Source organism: Geotrypetes seraphini, chromosome 1, assembly GCF_902459505.1.
Source record: "Geotrypetes seraphini chromosome 1, aGeoSer1.1, whole genome shotgun sequence".
Classification (NCBI taxonomy): Eukaryota; Metazoa; Chordata; class Amphibia; order Gymnophiona; family Dermophiidae; genus Geotrypetes; species Geotrypetes seraphini.
Window position 1 is genome coordinate 126,066,307 of NC_047084.1, and position 21,208 is coordinate 126,087,514.

The 21,208-nt window shown below is 42.7% G+C and overlaps 1 protein-coding gene across 2 annotated transcripts in view; it reads right to left on the reverse strand.

Annotated features, from left to right (window-relative positions):
- The window catches only part of SEC24D (SEC24 homolog D, COPII coat complex component), a 255,374-nt gene extending 247,341 nt beyond the window's left edge, over positions 1–8,033 (reverse strand). Inside the window, exon 1 of one of the 2 annotated variants that reach the window (XM_033938041.1) lies at positions 7,768–8,033. The gene's annotated coding sequence lies outside the window, so the exon portion shown is untranslated. Of the gene's footprint in view, positions 1–7,682; positions 7,742–7,767 lie in introns of those variants that run through there. The other variant, XM_033938046.1, reaches the window with a different exon arrangement.
- Between the last annotated feature and the right edge of the window lie 13,175 nt (positions 8,034–21,208).

A 21,208-nucleotide genomic window follows, 5' to 3' on the forward strand; every position in this document is an offset into this window, starting at 1 on the left:
ATCTCAAACACAAGCATGATGATGCCACATCGTGCTTGCACTGCCAGGATAATCTCGCACACTAGCATGATAATGCCACAACGTGCCCAGCACTGCCAGGATAATCTCGCACACTAGCATGATGATGCCACAATGTGCCTAGCACTGCCAGGATAATCTCGCACACTAGCATGATGGTGCCACAATGAGATTAGCACTCACAGGATAATCTCAAACACTAGCATGATGATGCCACATCGTGCTTGAACTGCCAGGATAATCTCGCACACTAGCATAATAATGCCACAGGAAAATCTTGCAAACTACTAGATTGATAATGCCACAACGTGCCCAACACTGCCAGGATAATCTCACACACTAGCATGATGATGCCACAGGATAATCTCACACACTACTAGCATAATAACACAATGTGCCAAGCACAGCCAGGATAATCTCGCACACTAGCATGATAATGCCACACACTACTAGCATAATGACACAATGTGCCTAGCACTGCCAGGATAATCTCGCACACTAGCATGAAGATGACACAATGTGCCTAGCACTGCCAGGATAATCTCGCACACTAGCATGAAGATGACACAATGTGCCTAGCACTGCCAGGATAATCTCGCACACTAGCATGATAATGCCACAAGATAATGCCACACACTACTAGCAAAATGACACAATGTGCCTAGCACTGCCAGGATAATCTCGCACACTAGCATGAAGATGACACATTGTGCCTAGCACTGCCAGAATAATCTCGCACATTAGCATGATAATGCCACAGGATAATGCCACACACAATAGCATAATGACACAATGTGCCTAGCACTGCCAGGATAATCTCGCACATTAGCATGATAATGCCACAAGATAATGCCACTCACTACTAGCATAATGACACAATGTGCCTAGCACTGCCAGGATAATCTCGCACACTAGCATGATAATGCCACAGGATAATGCCACACACTACTAGCATAATGACACAATGTGCCTAGCACTGCCAGGATAATCTCGCACACTAGCATGATAATGCCACAGGATAATGCCACACACTACTAGCATAATGCCACAACGTGCCCAGCACTGCCAGGATAATCTCACACACTAGCATGATAATGACACAATGTGCCTAGCACTGCCAGGATAATCTCGCACACTAGCATGATGATGCTACAATGTGCCTAGCACTAGCAGGATAATCTCGCACACTAGCATGATGATGCCACAATGAGCCTAGCACTGCCAGGATAATCTCGCACACTAGCATGATGGTGCCACAATGAGATTAGCACTCCCAGGATAATCTCAAACACTAGCATGATGATGCCACATCGTGCTTGAACTGCCAGGATAATCTCGCCCATTAGCATAATAATGCCACAGGAAAATCTTGCAAACTACTAGATTGATAATGCCACAACGTGCCCAACACTGCCAGGATAATCTCACACACTAGCATGATGATGCCACAAGATAATCTCACACACTACTAGCATAATAACACAATGTGCCAAGCACAGCCTGGATAATCTTGCACACTAGCATGATGATGACACAATGTGCCTAGCACTGCCAGGATAATCTCACACATTTGCATGATAATGCCACAGGATAATCTCGCACACTAACACGATAATGCCACAGGAAAATCTTGCACACTACTAGATTTATAATGCCACAACATGCCCAACACTGCCAGGATAATCTCACACACTAGCATGATAATGCCACAGGATAATGCCACACACTACTAGCATAATGACACAATGTGCCTAGCACTGCCAGGATAATCTCCCACACTAGCATGAAGATGACACAATGTGCCTAGCACTGCCAGGATAATCTCACACACTAGCATGATAATGCCACAAGATAATGCCACACACTACTAGCATAATGACACAATGTGCCTAGCACTGCCAGGATAATCTCGCACACTAGCATGAAGATGACACAATGTGCCTAGCACTGCCAGGATAATCTCGCACACTAGCATGATAATGCCACAAGATAATGCCACACACTACTAGCATAATGACACAATGTGCCTAGCACTGCCAGGATAATCTCGCACACTAGCATGAAGATGACACATTGTGCCTAGCACTGCCAGAATAATCTCGCACACTAGCATGATAATGCCACAGGATAATGCCACACACAATAGCATAATGACACAATGTGCCTAGCACTGCCAGGATAATCTCGCACACTAGCATGATAATGCCACAAGATAATGCCACACACTACTAGCATAATGACACAATGTGCCTAGCACTGCCAGGATAATCTCGCACACTAGCATGAAGATGACACAATGTGCTTAGCACTGCCAGGATAATCTCGCACACTAGCATGATAATGCCACAGGATAATGCCACACACTACTAGCATAATGACACAATGTGCCTAGCACTGCCAGGATAATCTCCCACACTAGCATGAAGATGACACAATGTGCCTAGCACTGCCAGGATAATCTCCCACACTAGCATGATAATGCCAAAAGATAATGCCACACACTACTAGCATAATGACACAATGTGCCTAGCACTGCCAGGATAATCTCGCACACTAGCATGATAATGCCACAAGATAATGCCACACACTACTAGCATAATGACACAATGTGCCTAGCACTGCCAGGATAATCTCGCACACTAGCATGATAATGCCACAGGATAATGCCACACACTAGCATAATGACACAATGTGCCTAGCACTGCCAGGATAATCTCCCACACTAGCATGAAGATGACACAATGTGCCTAGCACTGCCAGGATAATCTCGCACACTAGCATGATAATGCCACAGGATAATGCCACACACTACTAGCATAATGACACAATGTGCCTAGCACTGCTAGGAAAATCTCGCACACTAGCATGATAATGCCACAGGATAATGCCACACACAATAGCATAATGACACAATGTGCCTAGCACTGCCAGGATAATCTCGCACACTAGCATGATAATGCCACAAGATAATGCCACACACTACTAGCATAATGACACAATGTGCCTAGCACTGCCAGGATAATCTCGCAAACTAGCATGAAGATGACACAATGTGCCTAGCACTGCCAGGATAATCTCGCACACTAGCATGATAATGCCACAAGATAATGCCACACACTACTAGCCTAATGACACAATGTGACTAGCACTGCCAGGATAATCTGGCACACTAGCATGATAATGCCACAGGATAATGCCACACACTACTAGCATAATGACACAATGTGCCTAGCACTGCCAGGATAATCTCGCACACTAGCATGATAATGCCACAAGATAATGCCACACACTACTAGCATAATGACACAATGTGCCTAGCACTGCCAGGATAATCTCGCACACTTGCATGAAGATGACACAATGTGCCTAGCACTGCCAGGATAATCTCGCACACTAGCATGATAATGCCACAAGATAATGCCACACACTACTAGCATAATGACACAATGTGCCTAGCACTGCCAGGATAATCTCGCACACTAGCATGATAATGCCACAAGATAAGGCCACAAACTACTAGCATAATGACACAATGTGCTTAGCACTGCCAGGATAATCTCCCACACTAGCATGAAGATGACACAATGTGCCTAGCACTGCCAGGATAATCTCACACACTAGCATGATAATGCCACAAGATAATGCCACACACTACTAGCATAATGATACAATGTGCCAAGCACTGCCAGGATAATCTCGCACACTAGCATGATAATGCCACAGGATAATGCCTAGCATAATGACACAATGTGCCTAGCACTGCCAGGATAATCTCACACACTAGCATGAAGATGACACAATGTGCCTACCACTGCCAGGATAATCTCGCACACTAGCATGAAGATGACACAATGTGCCTAGCACTGCCAGGATAATCTCGCACACTAGCATGAAGATAACACAATGTGCCTAGCACTGCCAGGATAATCTCGCACACTAGCATGAAGATGACACAATGTGCCTAGCACTGCCAGGATAATCTCGCACACTAGCATGATAATGCCACAAAATAATGCCACACACTACTAGCATAATGACACAATGTGCCTAGCACTGCCAGGATAATCTCGCACACTAGCATGAAGATAACACAATGTGCCTAGCACTGCCAGGATAATCTCGCACACTAGCATGAAGATGACACAATGTGCCTAGCACTGCCAGGATAATCTCGCACACTAGCATGAAGATGACACATTGTGCCTAGCACTGCCAGAATAATCTCGCACACTAGCATGATAATGCCACAGGATAATGCCACACACAATAGCATAATGACACAATGTGCCTAGCACTGCCAGGATTATCTCGCACACTAGCATGATAATGCCACAAGATAATGCCACACACTACTAGCATAATGACACAATGTGCCAAGCACTGCCAGGATAATCTTGCACACTAGCATGATAATGCCACAGGATAATGCCACACACTACTAGCATAATGACACAATGTGCCTAGCACTGCCAGGATAATCTCGCACACTAGCATGAAGATGACACAATGTGCCTAGCACTGCCAGGATAATCTCGCACACTAGCATGATAATGCCACAAGATAATGCCACACACTACTAGCATAATGACACAATGTGCCAAGCACTGCCAGGATAATCTCGCACACTAGCATGATAATGCCACAAGATAATGACACACACTACTAGCATAATGACACAATGTGCCAAGCACTGCCAGGATAATCTCCCACACTAGCATGATAATGCCACAGGATAATGCCACACACTACTAGCATAATGACACAATGTGCCAAGCACTGCCAGGATAATCTCCCACACTAGCATGAAGATGACACAATGTGCCTAGCACTGCCAGGATAATCTCGCACACTAGCATGATAATGCCACAAGATAATGCCACACACTACTAGCATAATGACACAATGTGCCTAGTACTGCCAGGATAATCTCACACACTAGCATGATAATGCCACACGATAATGCCACACACTACTAGCATAATGACACAATGTGCCTAGCACTGCCAGGATAATCTCCCACACCAGCATGAAGATGACTCAATGTGCCAAGCACTGCCAGGATAATCTTGCACACTAGCATGATAATGCCACAGGATAATGCCACACACAATAGCATAATGACACAATGTGCCTAGCACTGCCAGGATAATCTCGCACACTAGCATGAAGATGACACATTGTGCCTAGCACTGCCAGGATAATCTCGCACACTAGCATGATAATGCCACAGGATAATGCCACACACAATAGCATAATGACACAATTTGCCTAGCACTGCCAGGATAATCTCCCACACTAGCATGAAGATGACACAATGTGCCAAGCACTGCTAGGATAATCTCCCACACTAGCATGAAGATGACACAATGTGCCTAGCACTGCCAGGATAATAATAATAATAACTTTATTCTTATATACCGTCAACAATCTTGCGACTTCTAGGCGGTTTACAATAGAGAGAAACTGTAAGTAAATGCAATAAAGAGAAGCTGTAAATACAACGAATTAAAGAGTCTAGTAGTATACATCTGAAAATACCAACATTAATGATGATAACAATAGTTTGTGTGCTGCAGGACCAAGAAGTGCCGTGCTGCTTACAAAGAATTGGGAATAGTTCATGGATTGAGTGGAGTGGTTCATAGTTAGTAATTGGGGGTTAGGGCTGATAGTTTACAAGTTCAGGTATGTGATGGTGTTACAAGGGGGGCTGATGTCCTGGTTCGTTGCCTAGGTATTTCAAGAACAGGTAAGTTTTTAGGTGTTTCCTAAATTCTCCATAATTGTTTGTGTGTGCGATTAGTTTTTCTAAGTCTTTACCCCATATGGCTGCTTGATACGATAGTAGTTGTTGATGGTATCTCTTATATTTGCACCCTCTAGCCGGTGGGGAGACAAATTTCAGGTGAGTTTTTCTTTCGTGTCTGTTGGTTGGGAATGAGAAGAGGTCTGTAATGTATTTAGGGGCTAAGCCATTTAGTACCTTGAAGCAGAGACATCCTAGTTTGAACTTCGTGCGTGCTCCCATTGGCAGCCAGTGTAGGAGTCGGTAGGAGGGGGTTATGTGGTCGGACTTCTTCAGCCCGCAAATCATCCTGACTGCTGCATTTTGTATCAGTTGGAGTCTTTGCATTTGCTTCTGGGGGATTGTCAGATGGGTGATGTTGCAATAGTCCAGGTGGCTTAGTATTAGGGATTGAACTAGAATTCTAAAAGCTGAGGTGTGGAAGTAAGCCTTAATGGACTTAAGTTTCCAAAGAGTGAAAAACCCTCTTTTGATTAGGGAGTCTATATGGTCTTTCATGGTTAAACCTTGGTCTAGTATTATTCCTAGAACCTTCATCGTTGGTTGAATGAGGTAGTTAAGGTTGTTAATGTGTAGTGATTTTGTTGTGTTATTTGCGTGTGGCGAGGCTATGAAGAATTTAGTTTTTTCTGAGTTAAGCTTCAATTTGAAGTCTTTGGTCCATCATTCCATCATATTTATCGCTTCAGTTGCTTTGGAGGTGATTTCGGAGGGAGATGCAGTAAACGGGATAATGATTGTGAAGTTGTCTGCATAGCTAAATACTTTTATGTCTTGTTGGGTCAGCTGCGTACCTAGTGAAGCTATATAAACGTTGAAGAGTAGTGGGGATAGTGGGGACCCCTGTGGAACGCCTGATGGGTTAGTCCATGTTTTAGAGAGATTGCAGTTGAAGCGAACTTGATAGGTGCGGGTCATAAGGAATCCTCGGAACCAGTTCAGCACCTCGCCTCCAATGCCGATTGCGTCTAAGCATTGTAGTAGTTTTTCGTGATCCACCAAGTCGAAGGCCGAGCTCATGTCGAATTGCATGACTAAGGCTTTATGGCCTTTACTGAATAAGGTACGTAGGTATTCTAAGATCGCTGCAATCACCGTTTCAGTGCTGAACAGAGGTCTGAAGCCAGACTGGGTTTCGTGTAGCAGTGAGAACTGATCTAGGTATTCCAACAGTTGGGTTTGAACCAAACCTTCCATTATTTTTACGAACAATGGGATGGATGCTACTGGTCTATAGTTGGTTGCTGATGTTAGGGGTAGTTTACGATTTTTTGGAATCGGGGTGATTATAATGTGCCCATTTTTTGATAGGAATTTTCCGTTTTTGAAATTGATGGACATATGAGTCCATAGTGTTAATTTAAAGTCTAATGGGGCTGCTTTCATTATGTAGGGGGGGGCAAGGATCTAGGGTGCAATTTGATTTAGTGTATTTGTTGTAGAGTTTTATGAAGTTGTTCCATTCTAGGTCCTGAAAGGAGTTCCAAAACATAATCTCACACACTAGCATGATGATGACACAAGTTAATGCCACACACAATAGCATAATGACACAATGTGCCTAGCACTGCCAGGATAATCTCCCACACTAGCATGATAATGCCACAGGATAATGCCACACACAATAGCATGACACAATGTGCCTAGCACTGCCAGGATAATCTCCCACACTAGCATGATAATGCCACAGGATAATGCCACACACAATAGCATGACACAATGTGCCTAGCACTGCCAGGATAATCTCCCACACTAGCATGATAATGCCACAGGATAATGCCACACACAATAGCATAATGACACAATGTGCCTAGCACTGCCAGGATAATCTCGCACACTAGCATGAAGTGACACATACCCAGCATTACAGTGACAGCCTAATGTGAAGGGTTTCTATGTGGACAGGAGGATGTCGGGGTCGGAGAAGCGCGCTCGCCTCTTACCTGCCGCTGTCCTCGCGCTCTGGCCGCCTCTCAGCGTTCTGCCACGTCAAGGAGCCGGCGCTCGCTCCCGCCTGCAGCTGGACCAGGCGCGCTCCCGGCCTCTTCTGCCCTGTCTTCGCCGTTTATTCACTGAGGCGCTCGAGCAAGAGAAGTCGCGAGCGCGCGAGGAGGAGCTTTCCTTTCCCGTCCTAAGGTGCAGAGGGGCGTGGTCTGGAAGGACACGTCAGCAGTCGGCTGAGCGGGAAGCGCTCGCGGCCCTGCCGAGTTCTGCTGGCGCGCGCAGTCGACTCTGTTCGAGTAAGTAAAGCTCTGTCCGTTGAAAGAGCGGTCAGCGGATGAGTTAGTCACCTCTTGGAGCAGAGCCCTCCCCTCCACCCTCTGATACCCATAAAGCACCGCGCCATCCCACTGTCGGCGGTGGTCCCGCTCAGTGGTCCCCCGTCCCGGGAAAGCATTCCAATGTTATGCTTCGGTGTCTGTCTCAACCTCAGTCCTTCTTCAGTGCAAGGCTTGAGGGCCGGTGGCTGGGCCCAGAAGACTCTGATTCTTCCCTCTCTCCTTTTAAAAAATGACACGGGGACGGTTTCCCGCGGTTATCCACGGGACAGCAACAGTGATGAATCGTCACTATCACTTTCAAGGCTTGATCCCAACCCCCTCCATTGACCTAGGTACCACATTTAGATTGGGAAAATAGTAGCCCGTTCTCACGGTGGCCAATCCATGTCACTAGTGTGAGAAATGAAAATACAGTACGAATAATTTCATATGGTGTTAAATTTTTGTTTTTTAGTCAATGTTTATTTATTGAATTTTTACAAAATTACAAAGTGTGGAATAAAACAATCCATAATAGTGGAAAACAAAAGATATGCCAATGAATGGAATCAACAAATACAGAAAATGAAATGCAGAACATGAACATGGATTCGTACATTCCTCAAGAAATTTTCTTCATAGCATATCTAATACAACAAACTGTATCCTAACTATCTAAACAAGCACGTTCCAGGTAAAATAAAGGTAGAGAGAGAAATGTGTGAGAAAGAAAGAAAGAGAAAGAGAAAAAAAGAAAATAAATACATAAATAAGTGAGTAAATAAATAAATAAACAAATAAGTGAGTAAGTAGATAGACGAATAAGTAGATGAGTAAAAGAAAAGGGAGGAAGGGAGAAGAAAGACTAGAGAAGGGTCCACTCAAGGGAGAGAAGAGTGCAGGTAGAGTTTCAGTTTTTAATCTTTATTAAATTTTCAAGGCTAATACAAAGTGCATGATATTGTACATACATTAATAATCAGAATCAGCACCTACAATCCATCAGTAACAATACAAAATGAATTACCCCCCCTCCACCCCTTCCAGTACAAAGGAAATAACCCACCCTCCCACGGATGTGTGCATGAATCTAAAGAGAAGTAAAAGTGAAAACCAGCTATACCGAAGCAGCAAAAGACATTTATGGATCCCCAAACCAATCTGAATGAATTACTATGCCCCATCATGTCAGCATTCATTTTCTCATACTTGTAACATGAACATACATTCGCCCACCAAAAGGTAAAATTAAGGCGATCCCAGTTTTTCCAATTACAAGTTACCATTTCCATGGCTATCCCGGTCATAATAAGGAAAAGCTCACATTTATATCAGTCCAATGGCGGTTTAATATGCAATATTGTCCCACAGATGACTATATCATAAGTTAAAGGGATCAATGATTCCAATATGTTAAAAATATGTCCCCATATCGACTTCCAAAAATTGAGTATCAGGACAATAGAACAACATATAATCCAGTGTCCCTATTTCAAGATGACAGTGCCAGCATCTATTAGATTTAGAACTATCTAACTTCTGCAAATGAACTGGGGTCCAAAAAGATCTGTGTAACAAAAAAACAAAACAAAACAGGTTTATCTCATAGATGCTGACGCTGTACATCTCATCCTCATTTGTTTCTATAGTCAGACCTAAGCCAATGCCAGCTCCTGCCAAGCCTGCACACCCTGCTCTTATCTATCAAAGGCATTTTGCTCCAAAGCTGGCTTCTTATACTCGCCCTCCTCTGAAAAAACAGCAACCTCAACCTTCTGCTGCACCTAAGGCTTCTCAGCCTTTTTGACTGTTTACAACAGAGCATAACCTCCACTGTTCTGTCTCTGTCTCCTTTTCCCCCTATAGGAGGTCGTCTCCATCATTTTTACAATCGATGGACAATAATTACATCCGACCTCTGGGTGCTTACAATCATCAGAGAAGGATACTCTCTTCATTTCACTCAGGTTCCACCAGAGCTTCCTCCAAGAGAGTATCCTTCCAATCCATCCCAGACCACTTCTTCAGGAAGCTCAAGCTCTGCTTTCTCTCCATGCCTTCGAACCAGTTCCCTTGGAACAGCAGAACAGGGGGTTTTACTCCCGTTACTTCCTTGTTCCGAAGAAGACGGGCGATCTGCGTCCCATTCTGGATCTCAGGGTTCTCAACAAATTTTTAGTCAAAGAAAAGTTTTGAATGTTGTCCCTGGCATCTCTTTATCCCCTTCTCGAGCAGAACAACTGGTTATGCTCTCTGGATCTCAAGGAGGCCTACATTCATATCCCCATTCATCCGGCCTCCCGTCAATACTTCAGATTTCGGGTGGGGAATCTGCATTATCAATACAGAGTACTATCCTTCGGCCTGGCCTTGTCTCCCAGAGTGTTCACCAAGTGCCTGGTAGTGGTAGCGGCAGCTCTCCGGAATCATGGTCTTCAGGTATTTCCCTATCTCGATGACTGGCTCATCAAAGATTATTGTAGCAACCCAACGGACTACCTAGTTCCTACAAAGTTTGGGATTCAAAATCAACTTTCCCAAATCTCAACTACAGCCCTCACAGACTCTACAATTCATTGGAACTGTTCTGGACACTGTCCAACTCAGAGCATTCCTTCCACAGCAACATCTGGAAGCTCTTCTTCAACTCTGTCATTCAGTGTCTACCTGCACTTCCATCTCAGCGAGACACATAATGGTACTTCTAGGTCACATGGCCTCCACAGTACACGTGATTCCTTTTGCCAGACTTCACCTCAGAATTCCTCAGTGGAATGTTACCCAAAAGAAAAGAGGAAACTACAGATTGTTCAAAATACCACCATCAAATTAATACACAACCGTAAAAAATTTGACCATGTTACACTACTCCTGATTGAATCACATTGGCTTCCTGTCGCTCATCGCATTACTTTTAAAATTTTACTTTTAAAAACATTGTCCTCAAACGAACCTCAATTCATTAATAAATTACTTATTCCCCATAGTACATCACGTTCTTTAAGGTCCACTAATCAAAAACTTTTAACAGTTCCATCACTAAAAGTTATATCGGAACTCATCGTCTTGATATTTTTTCTGTAATGGCCCCACAATTATGGAACACTTTACCTCAGTATATAAGAGAGGAAAATGACCTAAAACATTTTAAAGGCATTCTGAAGAGCTTCCTTTTTAAAGATGCTTTTAACTTATAATCATATTTTTTTTTAATCTTATTCACTTTACCTGCTATTTTTACCATTTATGTTTCCTTTTATATATACAATTGTAGTTCTGCCCTTTCTTCCCTTATGTATCTGTTAGTTTGTATGTTAGTATGTCAAACCTATTTAATCTATTATAATTAACCTAATGTGTATACCTTTTTTTCTCTTTATTTGTAAATCGCTTAGCAAATTAAATTAAGCGATTCAATAAGTTAAAAATAAACTTGAAACTTGAAGGAGAACGGTGCCTTGAAGAGCATCTGGATGTCTGGATGCACAGCTTGATGAGGATCGGTGACGAGAATGTCGGGCTACCGATGAAGCAGTGGTGGTACTTGCATCTTGCATGGGGCGATGCTCAGACTAGGTAGATACCGGAGGAGCCAACATGTGGATGATAAGTTGGAACATATCCCCAAACTCCAATTGAAAAAGAGCATTGAGCGTCTCCTTAAAAGCCTGCATAAACACCTGTGGCTTGGATGTATCAACGGTGCCGTGGGTCACTCTGGAGAGGATGACACGAATGAAGATGCACCCCTCAAAGTTGAAGCGAGCCTTATCAATGGTCTCTGTTTGGCTGGTTTGACTAGACGCAATACCTTAGTTGTCTGAGACACCGTCAGGGAAGCTGGTGACTTCTTAGCTGACGGAACTATAGGCTGCGACACTAGCATGGAAGGCGGTACCTCAGACAATGGTGATGCCTTCGACGTCAATGGTTTGGATGGTGTCGATGGTACCTGAAAGCCCTCCATAGTACCGAAAAGTAATCTTTGTTGAATAAGGTGGCTTTTAATAGAACGCTTTGGTAGCGTCGAACAAGACTCCACGTGATGATCTGGGCCAAAGCACTGAATGCACCACTTATTTGGGTCTGTTAATGAAATAGTACGCTGGCACCTACTGCACTTTTTGAAGCCTGTCAACAGATGGGACATGGAAGGGAAAACTGGTTCATCCAAATTGAAAGCCGAAGGCTGAGGCGAAAATAAAGGCCCCCGCCGTAAGAAAACTGGCCGAAGTTAAAGGAACAAAAATTTTTTAAAAAAAAAGTTTTATTAAGAGTAGAAAGACAAGAATAAAAGTCAAACATGCACAAGCGGGAAGACAAAGAAAATGTAGAATGTTTCACATACAACTTCGTAGCTCCATGGAGAACTGAGGAGTCACGCGACTACGTTGAGTGAGAAGGCAGTCGTGCATGCGCAGTGCAGTCATTCGCAAACTTTCTAAAGTTCTTAAAGTGCATGAACACTTTAGCAGCTGTCCATACTGGGGTTCCGTGGATGACATCACCCACATGTGAGAATATGCTGCCTGCTTGTCCTGGGATAATATACAATTAGGCTCTCTACATACTTCACAGTACAATTCAAATTCTACTGCCTACTATTTAAAACCATAAACGGAGATAGTCCAGCCTACCTAAACAACTGCCTAATCCAAACTATCTCAACCAGACACAGGAGAACGCACAAACCGTTCACGCATCCCGAATCAGAGACATCAAACGAAAAAAACTGTACGATGGCCTTCTAGCCACTCAAGCAGCAAAACTAGACTACCAACTCTCCAATTTACTGATAACGACTCCAGACTACAAAAATCGTTTAGAAAATAAATAAAAAATATCCTATTCAAGACATCCTTGAAGACAAACTAACACCGCAAGACTCATCCCAATTCTCCAAAGCAACTCGCTCTACTCTTCAATTCCTCTGGAAATGGCCAGATAACTTCTTTTGTAATCCGCCTTGAACCGCAAGGTATTGGCAGAATAGAAATCACTAATGTAATGTAATGTAATGTAAAGGAGGGTAAATACTCGTTCATCAAGCCTGGTATTCCTGTTTACAAGAAAGAAGATTACCAAAGTTAAGAGCCTAATATTCCTGTATCAATGTGTAATATAATCTTTTAGCTGGGAGGCATAAAAGGTATGTTTGCTAGTGGTCTATAGTTTTCTGCTTGGGATAGGTCTAAGATAGATTGTGAGCCTTCGGGACAGCTATGGAAATCCAAAGTACCATTTTTATTTATTTTATTTTAATGTATCTTTAATCTATCTTCATTGTAAACCGCTTTGAACCTCACGGTATAGCGGTATATAAGAAATAAAATCAAATCAATCAATCAAGTTTGTTCCTTTTGGGATGGATGTGAGTAATATATCATCAAACTCCTTTGAGAACCAGCCTTGTTTTATGTGGTGTTGACCAGTTGAACCAACCAGTTGAGTTGTATCGCTCTATGGTAAGGCCACAACTATAATACTATGTGCAGTTCTTGTCACCATATCTCAAAAAAGTTATAGTGGAATTAGAAAGGGTACAAAAAAGGTACAAAAATGATAAAAGGTTTGGGACGACTTTCCTATGAGGAGAAGCTAAAGTGGTTAGGGCTCTTCAGCTTGGAGAAGAGACTGCTCAGGAGGGATATGATAGAGGTCTATAAAACAATGAGTAGAGTGGAAAGGGTAGATGTTAATCGCTTGTTCACTCTTTCCAAAAATACTAGGAGTAGAGGACATGCTAGGACTAGGGGACAAGCTACTAAGTAGCAGATTTAAAACAAACTGGAGAAATTTTTCTTCACACAATGTGTATTTAAACTCTGGAATTCATTGCCGGAGAATGTGATGAAATTAATTAGCTTAGCGGGGTTTAAGAAAAGGCTTGGATAATTTCCTAAAAGAAGTCCATAGGCCATTATTGAGATAGCTTGGGGAAATCTACTGTTTATTCCTAGGATAAGCAGCATAAAATATGTTTTACTACTTGGGATCTAGGTAGGTACTTGGGACCTGGGTTGGCCTCTGTTGGAAACAAGATACTGGGCTTGATGGACATCCGGTCTGTCTCAGTATGACAATTCTTATGTTCTTATGGGTACATCTTCTGGTATATCCTGGTACAGATAGGCTGGACATAGATCTAGCTGACAACCCATTCTAGATAATCTATTCACTATTGCCTTCATGTCGATTGCTGTGACAGTATTAAATGTTGTCCATAATCTTCTCTATTGGTATACTGGCTATATTGTTTTTAGATGTAGTATCGTCAAGTAGCATTACTTATGTTCTTATAATGCTAGAGCATTGGTGGCTAGAGTACTGGGTGTAGGGGGATCTATGTTTGATGTATTCACAGAAGAGCAGTGTGTTAATTTTGTTAGGATTTTGATCTGGATTATTCTCCCCAATCATGTTCAAGTAGTACTAGTATTTGTGTTTATGCTGTTTGATTTGGTTGTTGTATTGTGTATATAGTGTCTTCCATTTATTTCTATGTGATTGATCCTTTGATTTCCTCCAAGCTCTTTCTAGTTTATGGCATTCTCTTTTCAAGCTTCTTAAATTTGTTGTGTACTGTGGTTTTTTGTTGTTTCTAGACAATTTGTTTTGATTGTCTTTCGAATCGATCCTATCTTTTCCCAGAACGATTGGGCATCTATTTTCTCTTGGGATCTGATTTTCTTTCCCATTGAATTTGGGTTTTTGTGAACTGCTCCACAAGCACGCTGTGGTAATGTAAACCTGCATAAGTACTGTAATGATCTGACCAAACTTGAGGCTCCCATTCACTAAAGGACAGTAGTTTTGGATCATTTGTTGTGACCATGTCTACTGAGTGATCCTTTTCGTGCATGGGGGTTGTTCTTTTTAACTTTTGTAAGCAATATTGATGAAGGGCTGTCTACTAAGATTTGCCTCTTTGCGGATGATACCAAAATCTGCAATAGACACCCCTGATGCTGTGAATTACATGAGGAAGGATCTAGTGAAGTATGAAGAATGGTCTGAAATTTGGCAGCTAAGATTTAATGCTAAGAAATGCAAGGTTATGCATTTGGGCTGCAAAAACCCGAGGGAAAGGTACAGTTTAAAGGGTGAAGAACTTTTGTGTACGAAAGAAGAGCGGGACATGTGTGTGATAGTATATGATGATCTTAAGGTGTCCAAACAGGATGGAAAGGCGATGGCAAAAGCTAAAAGGATGCTAGGGTGTATAAGGAGAGATATTAATACCCCTGTATAAGACTTTAGTGAGACCTCATTTAGAATATTGTGTACAGTTCTAGAGACCGCATCTTCAAAAAGATATAAACAGGATCGCGTCAGTCCAGAGGAAGACTACTAAAATGGTCTGTAGTCTTCATTATAAGGCATATGGAGACAGTCTTTCAATATGGAAGAAAGACGGGAGAGGAGCAGTGTTCCCGCTAAGCTGCGCTGGCGCACAAAATGTTACATCGCAGCGCACAAGTTTCACGTCACAGCGCACACTCGAGCGGAGGTGAGAGGAAGCGGCGGCGGTCTGCCCTGATCGCCTAAGATGCAGCAGCGGCGGCATCCCCGTAATTTACGGGGATCATGAAAGGAGCCGCCGCTGCTGCATCTTAGGCGATCAGGGCAGACTGCCGCCGCTTCCTCTCACCTCCGCTCGAGTGTGCGCTGTGACGTGAAACTTGTGCGCTGCGATGTAACATTTTGTGCGCCAGCGCACGCCAGCGCAGCTTAGCGGGAACACTGGAGAGGAGAGATATGATAGAAACATTTAAATTCCTACATGGTATAAATGCGCATGAGATAAGTCTCTTTCATCTGAAAGGAAGCTCCAGAAAGAGATGGCATAGAATGAAGTTAAGAAGTGATAGGCTCAGGAGTAATCTAAGGAAATACTTTTTTTAAAGAAAGGGTAGTAGATGCTTGGAATAGTCTGCTGGTAGAGGTGGTGGAGACAAAAACTAGGTCTGATTTTTTTGGCCTTCTGGAAAAGTTTGAAAGCTTTTTTTTTTTCTGATTGGCCTTTTCAAACCTAGGCAATGTGTAATTTTAGTAATTATTTGACCTTATTTGTTTTAAGGAGCAGATCTCGGGCTGTAAATTCCATACTGTATTGTACTATGGTCTGTTGAGTTTTGTTTTAGTTATGTATGTATTGCTGTCACACGCATAGATGCTGGATATGCTGGCAACAAGTGTTTTAAATAAATAAATGTCTGAATTCAAGAAAGTGTGGGACAGGCACATGGGATCCTATGTTCCCTCTAAGCCAGTGGTCTCAAACGCAAACCCTTTGCAGGGCCACATTTTGGATTTGTAGGTATTTGGAGGGCCTCAGAAAAAAATAGCTAATGTCTTAAGAACATAAGAAGTTGCCTCCGCTGAGCCAGACCAGAGGTCCATCTCGCCCAGCGGTCTACTCCCGCGGCGGCCCATCAGGCCCATTGCCTGATCAGTGGTCCCAGACTATCCCTATAACCTACCTCTACTCCTATCTGTACCCCTCAATTCCTTTATCCTCTAAGAACCTATCCAAACCTTCTTTGAAGCCTTGTAACGTGCTCCGGCCTATCACAGCCTCCGGAAGCGCGTTCCATGTATCCACCACCCTCTGGGTAAAAAAGAACTGACAATTTTGTATGAGGTAAAACTCTTTTATAGTTTATAAATCTTTCCCATTGGCTAAGTCTTAATAATAATACTGTAATTTATAGATAAAGAGTCATATGATCAAGAAACTGTTTTATTTTGATTATGAGAAACATACCGAGTGCCTCAAAATAGTACCTGGCGGGCCGCATGTGGCCCCCGGGCTGTGAGTTTGAAAGCACTGCTCAGGGCAGAGCACATGAGCAATCGCAGATTTTACATGGTCGCTAACAAAAATACTTGAAAATTTGGAAAATTGTTGGTTTTTAGACTTTGTTGCTTACACAAAATAATTTTTTTAGAACTTGTTGATAATTTTTTTGCACATACTCAACCAATCCTTAGAGGGAGCATTGATGGGATCTCTTACAGAGAAGAGGAGATAGTGGATGAGCAAACTGGGTGGGTCATTTGGCTTTTATCTGCCGTCATGTTTCTATGTTTAGAGGCCACTTTTTATATTTTGTAACATTTCGAGGGCCAAAATACTCATGCTCTTTCTGAGAATCACATACTCTAAGATTTTATGTTCAAATCCTGAATTAATGAGTGGATCCATATAGCAAGACTGAAAAGTTGGGTGCATGAGAGTTGTGATAGGGAGGGAGGAATCTAATACCCCAGAAGTGCTACAGCTTTCAATATAAAAATATAACAAAAAGATATCCATTTTTAAAACAACATCAGGTAATACTGTATCAGGAAAATTACCTTCACTTGCATTTTAGCCCTTCTAAATTCTGAGCTATAGGCGAGCTATAGGAGGAGTGTGTGGCGCAGTGGTTGGATCTACAACCTCAGCACCCTGGGGTTGTGGGTTCAAACCCCGCGCTGCTCCTTGTGACCCTGGGCAAGTCACTTAATCCTCCATAGCCCCAGGTACATTAGATAGATTGTGAGCCCACCGGGACAGAGAGGGAAAATACTTGAGTACCTGATTGTAAAAAAAAAAAAACCGCTTAGATAACCTTGATAGGCGGTATATAAAATCCTAATAAACTTGAAACTTGAACTTGAGCTGTTTCAGCATCACTCACTTGTGTGACTGATTAATCGTGCTGTCTGTGGACAGCACTTATTATAGGTAAGTATCTTTGCTGTGGACATGTCTGCACTGCACAGAAAAAAAATCAAACATAGTTTGTGTTGTAGTTTTTCATATGCTTGTTTATACCCTATTTTGATTTTGCAGAGCATGCCAAAAGTGTCTTTTGGCAAATGATTAAATAAATCTTCTAGCAGTTCATCATTTTTTCTATTTTATGTCCATAGCTATTTCATATGCTTTTTGGAAATCTGCCTAAAACCAATACTGATTGGCTTAATAGAAATACTTTTAAACAAATAAATACACTCAGTGTTGATTTTGGCAGACATGTTGCCACAATTTACTGCACTGGCACTTGTCACATCGAAGAGAACAAAGGAGACTTCATTCATTGTTATTGAATAGTTTTACAAGAGCATTGCTACTAGTATTTAATCATTTGAAAATTGGGCTGCAAAAATCTGAGGGAATGGTACAGTTTAGGAGGTGAAGAACTTTCCAGTGCAATAGGTAAGACATTCTAGACAATAGGGTTATTTCCCTATACTCGCATGCTCTGCAGAAGGAATCCACTCTGGACTTTCACTCTAAGATTATAAGAACATAAGAATAGCCTTACTGGATCAGACCAATGGTAGTCCGTTCTCACGGTGGCCAATCCAGGTCACTAATATCTGACTAAAACCCAAGGAGTAGCAACATTCCATGCCACCGATACAGGGCAAGTGGTGGCTTCCCCCATGTCTTTCTCAATAACATATGGACTTTTCCTCCAGGAAATTATCCAAACCTTTCTTAAAACCAGCTACACTATCCGCTCATACCACAACCTGTGGCATTGCGTTCCAGAGCTTAACTATTCTCTGAGTGAAAAAAAATTTACTCCTATTGGTTTTAAAAGCATTTCCCTGTAACTTCATCAAATGTCCCCTAGTCTTTGTAGTTTTTGACAGAGTGAAAAATCGATCTACGTGTACCTATTCTACTCCACTCAGAATTTTGTAGACTTCAATCATATCTGCCCTCAGCCATCTCTTTTTTCCAAGCTGAAGAGCCCTAACCTTTTTAGTCTTTCCTCATATGAAAGGAGTTCCTTACTCTTTATCATCTTGGTTGCTCTTCTTTGAACCTTTTATAGCTCCTGTAGTACTTCACTGATCAGTTTAGCGCCCACTACAGTCTTTCTTTCTGCACTAGTGCTGCCCGATTCACGATTCGAATCGGTTCACCGATTCAAAACAAAAAAAAAAAATCGGTTCCCGATTCGGATGACCCTCCCCCCTTGCCCCCTAAAGCAGGTACGGCAGCGCTACTTTTGCTGTCGAGGGGGGAGGGTCAGTGGGAAATGCTGCTGTCGGGTTTCCCCCCAGCGTCTGGTTCTCCCCCCTGCCCCCCCCCCCCCGCACCGTTTACCTGTGAGGAACAGCCTGCAGATAAGATCGCGATGCTAGCGATCTTTCCACTGCTTCGGAGCTGTTTTCCTCCACGATCCTGCCTCTGATGTCAGAGGAGGGGCAGGACCGCGACAGAGGAAACAGCTTTGAAGCAGTGGAAAGATCGCTAGCATCGCAATCTTATCTGCAGGCTGTTCCTCACAGGTAAACGGTGCGGGGAGGCCTGGGGGAAGCCGGAGGCCAGGGGGAACATGCAGGCCTTCCGTGTGTGTGTGGGGGGGGGGATTGTGAGCAGTCCTTTGGTGTGGGGGGACAGACAGGCAGGCAGTCCTTCAGGGGGAACAGGCAGGCAGGCCTTTAAGGGGAGACAGGCCTTGAAGGGGAAGTGCAGGTTTCAGGGGGGACAGACCTTCAAAGGGGGGGGGCAGACAGGCCTTCGGGGGGATGCAGGCCTTCAAGGGGGGGACAGGCAGGCCTTCAGGGGTGGGATGCAGGCTTATAAGGGGGGAAAGCCTTCAAGGAGGAAGCAGGCCTTCAGGGATGGTGGCACATGCCTTCAGGGGGGACAGGCAGGCCTTTAGGGGTGGGGTGCAGGCCTTCTGGGGGAGGTGCAGGCCTTTGGGGGGGACAGACCTTCAGGGGAGGGGGGCCCTGGTGTAGAAGTACACGGAGGGAGGGAGGAAAGGGAGGGTTCAATTGATCTTTCATCAGCCTTCGGTACTATTGACCATAATCTTCTTATAGACAGACTTCAATCTATTGGTATCACAGACCAGGTCCTGCTTTGGTTTAAATCCTATTTTGAAAACCGCTCTTCTACTGTTTCCTTTATCAACACAACCTCAGAAAGTTTCTCATCATCATACGGCATTCCGCAGGGCTCTATTCTTTCATCTCTTTTGTTTAATATTTTTCTCACACCTCTCATGACTCTTTGCCAATCTATTGGTTTTTCCGTATTTGCCTATGCGGACGATATACAGCTTATACATCATTTGGACCCTAATAGTGCCTGTGAAATATCAGCCATCAATGAAAAACTGAAACAGATCCATCAATGGCTTGAATCAAATAGACTGGCCCTTAATATAAAAAAAACAAACATTATGCTTTTCCCCTGGAAAGATGGTTATAAACTTTCCCTTCCAATCTCTATTAAAGGCATCCCTCTTAAGTTGATAAACAGAATTAGGATTCTAGGGGTTATCTTTGACGATAAATTAACTTTTCATGATCACATTAGCTACGTTGTTAAATCAACTTTTTACAGACTCCGTCAGATTTGCTCGGTGTCTAAATTTTTATGTCCAAAGTATTTGAACATACTAATTCATTCCCTAGTCATCTCAAAAATCGATTACTGCAATGCCCTATTTAAGGGATTAGCTCTAAAGGAAATTAAGTGTTTACAGATCGTCCAGAATGCTTCTATTAAACTTATCATGAAAGCTAAAAAATTTGATCATGTGACCCCGTTGCTTAAAAAGGCCCACTGGCTTCCAGTTGCTCATCGTATAATGTACAAATTAAGTCTGTTTACCTTTAAATCTCTGTCATTTAAACCCCAGCTTTTATCTATAAATTTTTGATTCCTCATACCACATCCAGATTACTGCGATCGAATGACCAACATTTATTGGTCATTCCCTCTCTCAAAATTATCAATACACGGCGGCAATCCATTTTTTCCGTTACAGCTCCATAAACATGGAATTCTCTTCCAATTTACTTAAGAGAGGAAAAAAACTTGGAAAGATTTAAGAGTAAACTTAAGGGTTTTCTTTTTAAAGATGCATTCGATGAATAAATGAATTGCTTATACTCTTTTGCACTCTTTTATCCTCAAAAATATTTTGTTTTTTCTTTCCCTTTCCTATCGTATTCAACCTTAATTGTTTTCTTTATAATCAGATTGTATTTCTTTCCTATCCTCTCCTCATGTTTCAATATGTTTGTATAAGTTGGTTTTTTATCATGTTTAGTAGACTTAGTTTTTTGTTAGCTGTGTCTGTTACCCCCAACTCTGTAATTT